Source organism: Octopus bimaculoides, chromosome 11 (genome assembly GCF_046866305.1).
Source record: "Octopus bimaculoides isolate indiv1 chromosome 11, ASM4686630v1, whole genome shotgun sequence".
In the NCBI taxonomy this organism is placed as follows: domain Eukaryota; kingdom Metazoa; phylum Mollusca; class Cephalopoda; order Octopoda; family Octopodidae; genus Octopus; species Octopus bimaculoides.
This window is the reverse complement of record NC_142938.1, coordinates 72,246,021-72,259,284: the sequence shown is the minus strand read 5'-3', so window position 1 is coordinate 72,259,284 and position 13,264 is coordinate 72,246,021. Positions and strand designations below refer to the sequence as shown.

At 32.5% G+C, this 13,264-nt stretch overlaps 1 long non-coding RNA gene across 5 annotated transcripts in view; it reads left to right on the top strand.

Annotated features, from left to right (window-relative positions):
- Positions 1-11,332, top strand: part of LOC149133398 (uncharacterized) — a 56,981-nt gene extending 45,649 nt beyond the window's left edge. For 4 of the 5 annotated variants that reach the window (XR_016243717.1, XR_016243718.1, XR_016243720.1 and 1 more), the window contains 2 exons: positions 6,243-6,374; positions 10,581-11,332. This is a non-coding gene — a long non-coding RNA (uncharacterized LOC149133398). Of the gene's footprint in view, positions 1-6,242; positions 6,379-10,580 lie in introns of all 5 variants that reach the window. The other variant, XR_016243721.1, reaches the window with a different exon arrangement.
- Positions 11,333-13,264: the final 1,932 nt, after the last annotated feature.

Genomic DNA, 13,264 nt, shown 5'->3' with positions numbered 1-13,264 from the left:
TTGAATATATGCCGCATAGAGAACAAGCTAAATCTCACTATATGAAAAAATATGGATGAGCTTTTCTCTGTAAACAATAAACATAGCACTATGATAATAAATATACATACAAGTACCGACTCATCTATGATGAATTTCAGTGGAATCAAAACTCCACTTCCCCATCATACTTATCATAAACAGAAATATTTCCAGTCTGAACGTTGTAAAATCACCTGTTGTAAGTATATATCTGAACCCACACAAAATATGTACTTTTCAAAAATATTAGTTTCGTACGAGATTATAAGGTTTTTCTTCTACTCAACAGCCACGTTTTATTGAAAATCCTTTAAAAAGTATTTTGGCAAAGCACGTATATAATGCACTTTGCTGAATTCAGAAATGTTACCTATTACATAAATATCGAAATCTAACTGGATTCGATGTGATATTTATATTTTGAAAGACTGATCTGTACCATAATGAAAGCATTCCTCTATATTCATTGTCCCGGAAGGTGCTACTTATGTATTGCAGAAGAGAGTAACTTAACATTACAGATTTTATTTTAGTTTTGAACAAAAGATTAGGATCGATGTATCTGTACCGGCCTACCAATGATGGTTAATGATGAATTTTCAACTACCATAGTCTTTTTGTTACTGTCTTTTGTCGATTAGCCATACAGTGGGATATAGCTGTATATTTTTAAAAAATCATTTATTCAGAAATAAATGTTGATCGAAGGGAGAATTTCATTGCTAATGGGTCTTTTTAGTACGCAAGTTACTGAAGAGAAAAAAACGTCACTTGATTTTGCATATGGAATATATGTGTATATCGTTTTATAATTGGTTATATTATTATTCTTCAATCTCCAGATATATTTGCATAATGAAGTAGTAAACCATCTTTCTGTGTGTATGAAAGCATGCAAATGTTACTTATGAGGTCGATGAAGACCTGCTTTCAGAAGCAGAGTAAACTCGTATTCTGCCTGAATGCTATCTTTTATGGAATTTGTCAATGGCAAATAATAAGCGGATATCGAGGTTTCGATGTATTTTAGACGTTCTTTGAAAGAAAAATCACAGGGAGCCCTTGAATTTAAAAATATGTAATATATGGTATATAATAAAATATAATCTAATATATATATATATATATATATACATATATACATATATATATATATATATATATATATATATATATATATATATATATATATATATATATATATATATATATATATATGTATATATATATATATATATATATATGCATGTATGTATATGTATGTATGTATGTATGTATGTATATGTATGTACGTATGTATGAATGTATGTATGTGTGTATGTATGTATGTCGTGGTGTTCGAAAACCAACATCTTTTCAAAATGATACACGGAAAACGCATTAAGATTCGAAGATGTTGCTATTAAATAGGAAATATTTCTGTCAGTGCTTCCTGCGTCCAATTCTTTGTTTCACAGTAATTAATGTGATAACTACTTCACATGATATGGAAATATACATAAAACGTGCGTAACAGTTAATGTTTTTGCGCGTATATCCATGTAGTAGTGAAAGAGAAAAAGAGCGAGCGTGTCAGAAAGAAACCGCGTTTGCATATATACACATAACGTATATACATGCACATGTATGTGTGTGTTTCTGCACACGCATACACACATATATGTACAAAATCACATATATATGAGATAAAATATATATCGTATAGCTACTACATCTAAACAATATGCTTTTACATAATATCAACAAAAGTAACAGTAATAATTAGCAAATTAAATTCACTGATTAGTCTAATTCATTGATATTAATGGTTTAAATGTTAAGAGTCTCTTCAACTTTATATAGAAACCGTTTTAATCATCCCTTCATTATTTAATTATTTAAATTTTTTAGGAAAAGCACTTTGATCAAGAAAATGATTTTAATGAATATAAAATGTTAAAAAATGAACAAAAAAAAAGCAATATAATAAATTGAAAAATATGAAAACATGAGTAGATTCTACAAGCTAACAATAAGAACAATATTAATAACATGGATACAACATCGACAATAATATCTCAATAACATATATATGTTTACTTGAAACGTGATATCGAGTTATTCCAGGAAATCTATTAGCAATTTATAGTTAAGACGAATGTCTGGAATAGCAAGTTGTTGATATGCAAATGGTCTTTTAATATTTCTTTCTTTCCGAAATGAATAAACTTTAAAATACATAGTCATAGCCGTGTTGATAAGAAATCCGTAACGCAAAAACACGAGTTCAATTCCAATGCGGAATAACTTCCTTAAATGTTTACTTACTATTGTGCAACCGCTCGCTTCCTCGACAGTTATACAAGATATTCTCATTGTTATCTTCTTACTAGGCGTAGGAGTGACTGTGTGGTAAGTAGCTTGCTTACGAACCACACGGTTCTGGGTTCAATCCCAGTACGTGACACCTTGGGCAAGTGTCTTCTACTATAGCTTCGGGCCGACCAAAGCCTTGTGAGTGGATTTGGTAGACAGAAACTGAAAGAAGCCCGTCGTATATTTGTATATATATATATATATTATATATATATCTGTGTGTATAAGTTTGTGTGTCTGTGTTTGTCCCCCAACATCGCTTGACAGCCGATGTTGGTGAGTTTACGTCTCCGTAAACTAGCGGTTCGCCAAAAACAGATCGTTAGAATACGTACTAGGCTTACAAAGAATAATTCCTGGGGTCGATTTGCACGACTAAAGGTGGTGCTCCAGCATGGCCACAGTGAAATGACTGAAACAAGTAAAAGGGTAAAGAGTAAAGAATATATCCCTGGAATTTATTTCCTGTATGGGACATAATTTATTTCTTTACATTACCCAGCAATTTCTTTACGTTACATATTCATTATTTTTACGTTACGTATTACTTTCTTTACGTTACATATTAATTCCTTTACCTTACATGTTGATATAGTTATGCTTTGTATGTTAGCGAAATGCTGCTTGAAACAACCTACCATTGTAGTGATTCAACACTTACCCGTCTTCCTGAGTTAAGGAACTGCGCATTATTCAGGTACGCAATTTGAACCGATACCTAAACAAATGTTAGGAGTTGAAACCAGAATATACAAAATGAAATATTTTAATAACAGTCTGGCTTGAATGCTGACGACAAACCGATGACGAACATAACTGACGACGAAATGAACCGTGAAGGATTTAACGAGACTATTTGACTTCCGAATAATTGAACGAACAACGTGCCAGTGATGATGTGACCGACATTAAATCCATCAATAAGTCAGTAGGTGTATCAATTGGCAGACTATGAAGTGTTTAGCCACGAAAATTCGCCTCCGATTAACTGAGTAGAATGTGAAGTTGGAGTGAGAGGTGTTACTCGTGTATCAGTTCCAGGGAAAAGACGGACAAAAGCAGTGACATTGGTTTGTCTCAGAAAACTGAGCATTAAATTATATCATTCAGTTACAATCTGTAAAGGGCAAGCATTCTCTAGAGTGGAAAGTAACTGCGTCATGGGATTGCCTCTTCCTCTCTACGTGGTACATCTCTTTTACTATGTAGGGGCTTTGAGTCTTTGAAAATACTGTATTTAATTAAAGCCCGTTTTAATTTATTCTATTCCCGTTTATTGCCCACTTACATTGTCATTCTTCTGTAAGGCAATTTGTTTGTTATACGATTGACATTTGTGACAAATGAAGAAGCAATAACTGTTGCCGTTGTTGTTTTGTTGCAAATTTCCTGATAATTTCTAACACTTGAAATTCGAATATCTATTGAATATACTCAAAGATGTGCATTTAAATATCAAAAAATGCGTTGAGGTTCCAATAATCACATTGTGTCTTGCCTTTAAGACACCAAGATTTATACAACACGATATTGTAGTAGTAGTAGTAGTAGTAGTAGTAGTAGTAGTAGTAGTAGTAGTAGCAGCAGCAGCAGCAGCAGCAGCAGTGGCAGCAGCAGCAGCAGCAGTAGTAGTAGTAGTAGTAGTAGTAGTAGCAGCACTAGTAGTAGTAGTAGTAGTAGTAGTAGCAGCACTAGTAGTAGTAGTAGTAGTAGTAGTAGTAGTAGCAGCACTAGTAGTAGTAGTAGTAGTAGTAGTAGTTGTAGCAGCAGAAGCAGCAGCAGCAGTAGTAGTAGTAGTCGTAGTAGTAGTAGTAGTAGCAGATTTGTCTCTCGTAATGCGATAACATCTACAGTGACTTACAAAAATACAGAAAGAATTTCAGAGTTTTGTATTTTTCTACAAACAACACCCAAATTTAATGAAATTTTCATATACATTCCGCTCAGAATAGTCTGGAATTTTTAGGGGAAAAACAGGGTTTATTTAGCATATTTCCATGACAATCAAATGATGAAGTGATAAAATATTGATTCCAAATATATGTTAAGTAGTTTACAAACTCTAAGTTGTCTTCAACGCCCAGTTTAGCAATTGTGACATATTTTAAAGTGAAATTATATAAATATTTCATTGTTTTCTTCTGAAAATATTTGAACGACTTTCAGCCATTAACATCTTAAGTATCAGATTAATGTTTGGGAACAAGCTACAAGCAGAACATTCTGTCTCAACGTCCAAATGATTTTCACATGTTAATAATTGTTATTGCTTCGTTGTCTCAACAGCAGAGTATAGTCATTTCTATAAGGAAATGAAAAATAAAATAGAACGAAAGGTACTGAAAACATGTTTGTAAATCTCAGATACGTTGGGGGGGTTCTGTCACCTTCGTGGACTAGAAATAGCAGATATTTTAACATTGAAATAAGAAAAAACTCAGTATTCTCATACAAAAAACAAATGGTAGGAGATGAGAATTAAAACAGGGATGAAGAACTAAATTTATTCAAATAATAGCATTTAGGACGATTCTGAAAATATAGCCTGTTTGTGTGCACACACACCTGTCTGCAGTCACTGTACAAAAGTAACTAAAATCGGTAAAATGAAAGACCATAAGACGAAGAAAAAATTGTCATGGCGGTGTGGTAAGAACGTTTTGTCCTACTGCGTGGTACCTTGGGTCCTACTGCTATGGTCTCGAGCCGACCAAAGAGCGCTGCAAGTTGATTTTGTAGACGGATACTGAAATAATATAATATAATATAACATATATATATATATATATATGTGTGTGTGTGTGTGTGTGTGTGTGTGTGTGTGTATTTTTGGGTGTCTTTGTGCATGTGTTTGTCCGCCCCATCACCATTGCATGACAACTAAAGTTGATGTTTTTATGTCCCCGTAACTTAGTGGTTCGGCAAAAGAAACCGATAGGATAAGTATTAGACTTTAAATAAAAATATTAATGGGGTCGATTTGTTCAACTAAAATCCTTCAAGGCGGTGTTCCAGCATGGCCGCAATCAAATGACTGAAACAGATAAAAGAATAAAAGAATATAAAATATATATCTTTGAGTCCCACATTTTTATGTTGTCCTCAAGAATTGTATCAAAAACTATATTGCTGCTCCGAAAATTACAATGTTTTCAAACGATGTGTATTCACAAATTTCCTGTAAAAGCCACCCAACTATGATTCGTATATGCTGAAGTTTGTATTTGTTGCTCCATATTATATATCACAACTTCGTAGTATGAACAGAAAGAGCTTTCTTTGACTGAGATGCAATGGTATTCCATGTTAGTTGAAATTATGAACTCTTGGGTTCCCACGGGTTCGGTTATGTTCAAAACACTCCATCTGTGCCGCAATGACCTCATTTTCATCAATGGTCTTTCTGATAAAGTTCGCTTTAAACCACGTGGTATTAATTTTTGGTGGGACACAGGGGTCTGTTTTGACAACCACACACATTCGTATAAAAAGGCGTAGTTGTAGTTCTCCTACACAATAATTACTTTTACTCAAAGTACGACAGTGACGAAGGGACGGAACCATCCTTCACCCCAGCAACACTTTCTGTACCCAACTGTAATACATGAGTTATTTTAAGACGAAGACGAAGAAAAAATGGCCGTGGCGGTTTGGTACGAACGTTTAGTCCCATTGCGTGGCACCTTGGGCTGTGAATGTTTTTGTGCAGACACAACTGTCTGCCGTCAATGTACAAAAGTAACCAAAATTGGTAAAATGAAAGAGCATAAGAGACGAAGAAAAAAATGGTCGTGGCGGTGAGGTAAGAACGTTTAGTCCCATTGCGTGGCACCTTGGCTCCTGATTCTATGGATGTTATTTTTCAGTGGTTTTCAGATACGCAAATCCACAACAGAACAATGGCAGAAATCACTATGCAAAGGAACATTACAATCTGGCAAACGCCTCCTCAACAGGATGAAGATTACACCAGAAAAACTATGGCCTTCTTATTTCGAGTAAGTAAGTACATACTTTAGTACCCAGTAACTTCTAACACTTAGCAAAGCACAGATTAGACTTACCATGCAGGACATGAGCAATATCTGCGACTACGACGCTGCATGACTACACTAACATCCTATATCTCATCTAGACAAAGGCTACTTACCTATTTTACCTGAAATCACTCATAAACAACACACATTTCTTCTTCTTCTTCTTCTTCTTCTTCTTCTTCTTCTTCTTCTTCTTCTTCTTCTTCTTCTTCTTCTTCTTCTTCTTCTTCTTCTTCTTCTTCTTCTTCTTCTTCTTCTTCTTCTTCTTCTTCTTCTTCATTCCATCCCATTAAGCTTTCAGATTTCAATTACCACCAACAATGACCGTTACCTTTCAGTCTTTTCAGGTTTAATGAAAGGTTTACCACCTATGTGCTGGAGTCGATCAAATCTTCTTTCCCCATCCTTAAAAAGTTGCTAGCCTTCTGCCAAATTTACTATGAGCCATTAAAAATCTGGAAAGAATTATTTATCCCCAAATTATATAATAAACTGGCCAAATCTTGAAAGCATTGGACAAACTGCATTGTCGTATTGGTTGCGAGTCTTCATGTTATAAAATCATATCCCGTCGTGGTTATCTTCATATATTATCATTTTCGGTCGCTAAAATTGGGGTGATGGCGTCCATTAACCACGTCTCCTCAAATTGCTGGCCTTGCGCCTATTACCTATCCCCAAATTTTTTTGATGATCCCAGAATTTCTCAATGTAGACTGAAATTTCGACGCTAGTAATTGCCGACTATGTTTTCCTTTTAATAAATGACGAAAGTCATAGCAGGCGTCTCCGGTATTAGTACACAAAACCCAGAAGCCGAAGCTAAAACCGGAGAAGTATTCCTTCCAGCGCGTGAAACATTTCACTATTGCACCGATATTTTCTGATATATTAACAAGGTCAGACGTTTTGGCGAAAAGGCGAGTCGATAAAACTGATCTCAGCACTTTATGTGTGTCACATTTTACCGCCCATTGAAAGGCTAAAGAGAAAAGTTGATAAAGGCGGGATTCGAAATCTGATTGGAAAGAACCGAAGCAAATACCTCGATACATTTTGTCCAACAAGCTACAAGTTCTGTCAATAAAACGCGCTTGAAGTCGCAGAAATATTTCGTGAAATATTTTAACGAAGTTTAAACAAGTAATTTTCTTTAGGAATATGAACTATTTCAAAAGAAAATATGCTTAAGCGTTTTGTCACATCAATAGAGGGAGGCATCTTTTGTTTTGTTCTCTCTTAAACTATAATAGAGTTTTATGATTGTAAAATGAAAATAATTATACAAAGTGTCGTCAAGAATTCAATTTAATGAAAAATAATAACCCTGAAACGAAAGTAATAAAATAAATAAATAAATAAATAAATATATGAATAAATAAATAAATAAATATATGAATAAATAAATAAATAAATAAATAAATATATGAATAAATAAATAAATAAATATATGAATAAATAAATAAATAAATAAATATATGAATAAATGACTTCAAATATTTTAATTCAATAAGATAAATAAATAGCAAATTTTAAAGGGAAGACATTTAGCTGATATCTTTTAACAATAGAAACATTGATTGGATTATTTCAGACATGAAGAAAGATAACTAAACGTAAAGAAAACAAAACAAAAAGAAAAATACTCAAACTTTACTTATCAGATTTATAAAGAATAGAGATAATTAGAAAAAAAAACAAACCTTTTACACCCACTGAGGTTAAAACCTTATTTTCACACATGAGCATAAAGAAAAATCTAATAATGATAATAATAATAATAATAATAATAATAATAATAATAATAATAATAATAAGTATAATAATGATAATAATAATAATAAAATGAATGATCACGATGGCGGTTGTGCTTTATGTTGGCTCCAGCATTCACGTTGACAAATAATTAAGAGCAGCATTTTCTTTTGTAGATATCTATCTATCTATCTATCTATCTATCTATCTATCTATCTATCTATGTGTCTCTCTTTCTCTCACTCATATATATATATATATATCTATATATATATATATATATATATATATATATATATACAAACACACACATATATATGTCTGTCGCTGTATGTCTCCGTGTATCTGGTAATATTCTCATTTCCTTCCTTCATTCTCTTCCTCTCTATAAGAGAGAGGAAGATATATATTTGTGCAATTATATATATATATGAGTATATAATGTTTACACACACACACGCACACCCCCCCCCCACACACACACACACAAACAGGCACACACATATATATATATACATGCGTATGCATTCATGTATATACAAATAAATACGTGTATCCACGTATGTATGTATGTATGTATGCGTGTATCCATATACATATATGCATGTTTCTATATATTTACATGTAGACTAATGTTTCTTTATATTACATGGTGAACTACGAACACATTGTTTTTGCATCTAACAATATTATTAATTTTATGAAGTTAGTGAGATTTCTGAAATGATTTATAACAGACGTTGACAACAGCAAAAGTTTGTAGGTGGAAGCAGGGCTATGTTTGTCTTCATGCGTGTATGTACATATGCATGTGTGTATGTATTTACAAATAGATGTGCTTATTCGTGAAAAGATGCATGCTAATTGATTATTTTGTGAGTGTAGTTACTAATACATATGAAATTATGTATATACTTATATACATACATATATACACACACATGTAGACGTGTATATATATATATATATATATATATATATATATATATATATATATATATATATATATATATATGTATGTATATATATATATATATATATGTATGTATGTATGTATGTATGTATGCATGTATGTATGTATATATGTGTGTATGAATGATTAGATTTCGTAAGCATTCTTTAGTGTGGGCGTATGCATGTCTGTGTGCGAGGATATATATATAAATATGTGTATGTATGCATATATATATATATATATACATATATACACATGTATATATATATATATATATATATATATATATGTATACATAAATATATATATATATATATATATATATATATATATATATATATATATATATATATATATATATATATATATATGTACGTATGTATATATATATATCTGCTTTATCGTGTATGTATAGAAGTATATATAATTATATGTATACCTACGTGTTTATGTATATGTATATATGTGCGAGTCAGTGAAAAATTCATGTGTTCCTCTCTCTCTATAAGCTTATATAATCATGGAACTTGCTAAGCACCCATATCTGCTTAGTGAGAAATTAGATTTAAAATACAATTGCTGTATAAAATAATGAAAATAACCGACAAGAAATATAACAATAGCAGCGGCAGCAACAACAACAAGAAGCAGAACAACATTCGTCTTAAGAAAGAACTAGACAAACAGTTCAAATGAAAGAAACAAGACGTACAGAACATTCTTAAAATCTCATGCAGTTCAAATGCAGTTTTGCAGACAAAGCATATAGTTATATAACACTTTGTTTGTATTAATGCCTTAGCTTGTATAAGAACGGCACCAACGACGCTGATACAAATGGCGGCAACCCAAAAGAGTAACAAAAGAAAAATATGCATCACTAATATCAATGCAATACAACGGTCATCAGCATCAACATAAAACAATGGGACGATAATTATAATATCGGAGTTAAATATTACAGAATTCCAAAAGTCTAACAAACTCACTCGCTCAGGCGTTCCCACGAGAGTGCACAATTATTCATTAGGCTATGCAAACATATATGTGTGCATGTATCCATGGATGCATGTACGTTTGTCTATATCTGTCTACACACTCACACCACACACACACACACACACATACACATATACACTCGCCATGCTGCATCGTTAAAATCTACAAGTTTTTTTTTTTTTTTATCATTCTCTCTGTTTATTTTCTCTTCGTAATTTCTGTTTGTTTATTTTCTCTTCGTAATTTCTGTTGAAGAGCGTAGGCTCGAAACGTAAACGACTTTTTACTTTTACTTGAGCGTCAAACTAATACACTTGCTAGTTGTTCATACTCCTGTCTTCGTCTTTTGTTTCTCTATAAATTTCAATTATATATATATATATATATATATATATATATATATATATATGTATACACACATATATTCTTTTATTCCTTTCTTTTTTTAACTGTTTCAGACATTTGACGACGGCCATACTGGGGCTCCACCTTTAGTCGAAGAAATCAACGCCAGGACTCATTCTTTGTAATATGTGTACTTATTTTATCGGGACTCTTTTTCCCAACCTCTAAGTTACAGAAAAGTAAAAACATCAACTTCTGTCGTCAAGCGATGGCTGTGGAACAGACACACATATGAATATATACACACATATATTATAGATAAATAAATATATATATATATATATACGACGAGATTTAAGTTTCAGCCTACCTAATGCATTCACAGGACTTTTGTCTGCCCGAGGCTGTAGTAGAAAACACTTGCTCAAGGTGCCACGCAGTGGGACTGAAACTGGAACAATGTATTTGGAGAGCAAGATACATACACACACACACACACACACACACCCACACACACACACACATACATATATATATATATATATATATATATATATATATATATATATATATATATATATACAAAGAGTGCTCTATTTTGGGTTTCTTCATTTATCAGCAGAGGTTTCAACTCATTAAATATAGAAATCAATATATTTACAAAACTCGTTTGTTTTACAAGAAAATAACAAACCAGGTCGTGTGAAGATTAGTGTAACTAAATAATAACATGAATGAAAATAAATAAATCGAAAAAATAAATAAGTAAATTACAGGAATCCTATTATAATTATATTTTGTGATTATAGAAGGAAGAATGTAAACCTTCTCACATATATAATACGCCAAATAATATTTAATTCAATTCAGCTTTTCTTTAAATGAAATTTATTTCTTAAAGTTGTTGGACTTGATTAAAAAGTGATTTTATACATTGTTTGCTTTGCTTTGGTATTACCGTTGTTTTTTTTTTTGTTTGCATTATTTTTTCCATTTTGTGCCGCCATATATTTTTTTTTGTATGAGCTTTGTATTTTTTATTAGTTTTTATCGTTTCAAAATCTGAGAGCATAATTGTCGTCTTTGTTTAGCACCGAGTGACTCCTGATCGAGCGAACATATTATCAATAACATTCCATTTGTGACCATCTATCTCTTTTTTCTTTTGTACCGAGAGCTGGTGATTATTTTCATTTTTATCATTGATCTTATTTCATTGAAGTCGTTAGTTGTATCATCGAAAAAAAAAAAAGGTAAAGAAAATCAAGACCTGGCTGCTATTTCTAAAAGAAAGTCCCACCTCATAGATTACTCATTGTGGTCACGTATATTTGTCACGTGATGTGGAAGAGGGATTTGTTAGACGATTACCGTTGCCAGTGTTTTCTTTGTTGCTGTTGTCACTGGGTTTATTTAACGAACAAGTCGGTTGTATTTTTATGTTACCCTTATACACTTATCTTTCACATGTTTCTAGCACTAGATTGCAGCCACTTATGGGACACACACACACCCATAAATATCTGTGCGTGTGTGTATATGTAAATGTGCACGCGCACTTGTGTGTCAAGTAAGGGAACAACAAACAGGTGTATTAATTTGCCGCTCGGGACGTGTCTTCCTCTAGTATTTCTTTCTGTTCTCCAGATCCGTACCAATGTACCTAAGACTACCTACTTTCATGGGCCATGCACAGAGATTTTTTTCACGTTTTCATTTCTTTTTACTCCTATTCTGGTTAAGCAGATTCAATGGAAGGTACAAACCAAAAGAAGGCTTCACTAATAAAACTAGACTGAAATCTCTGTGTGGCGCCTATTTGACTTATTATATTTCTCTGGAATCATCCTGAGACGCAACTGGCAATGGTCTATTGTTAATACAACGAAAGGTTCCGCAATTTTAGACGTTTAGTACCATGTACTAAAAGATAATAGCTTTATTTTTATTAACTTTAAGATATTTGGGAGGCAGAAGGAAGATCAGATATCTGGATTGAATAACTCACAAACATTTTGCTTTATCCACCTCACAGTTTCGACGCTGCCTGGCATTCTTCATACTGAAATAATTAATTTGAATACAAGAGTCGAGGGTCTTGTCCAGAACATCTCTCCTTACCTTCTTGATTGCTTAACCTGTGCCTGTGTTATAAATCATTCATTTGTAATCCGAGTGCAGACAATTCCCTGTAAAGATGCAAACAAAACTTCCATTTCGTTTTTTGCAGTTTTAACTTCTTATTTAGTATCATGCATAACTTCAGCTTTATCTGCCTATCCAGTGTTAGAAAAAATACATAGCTGTACTGAAAAAATAGTTTGATTCGAAAAGAAAACATCACCATCATGATACTTGCAGGGAAGAAATTTTATTGGACAAAACTGGCACTAATATTTTACTGGTATTTATTGATTTTTTCCCCCTTTAACAGTACGACAGGAAACTGAACCAAAAGGCCAAGAATGTGATAAAGTATATCTAAAAATAACTTCCTCCTGGCATTATATAGACAAGAAGAATTCCATATTCCAATTGTATGTATTATACGTAATAAGTAATTGTTGTTCGAATGTTCCAGAAACAGAAATGTATATTCCTAGGGTATCTTTGTCTACAATGTATTTTGGGAGATGTAACCCACATATATGGAGGTCTCCGGAAGTTTATGCCAGACAATCAGATATAACTTTGTTTTGGAGGAGAATAATTGATTAAATCGACCACAATGAACAGAATTTGTACTTACTGAAGTCATTCTCTGCCATTAATCGACCTACGTGAAATGAAGACACAT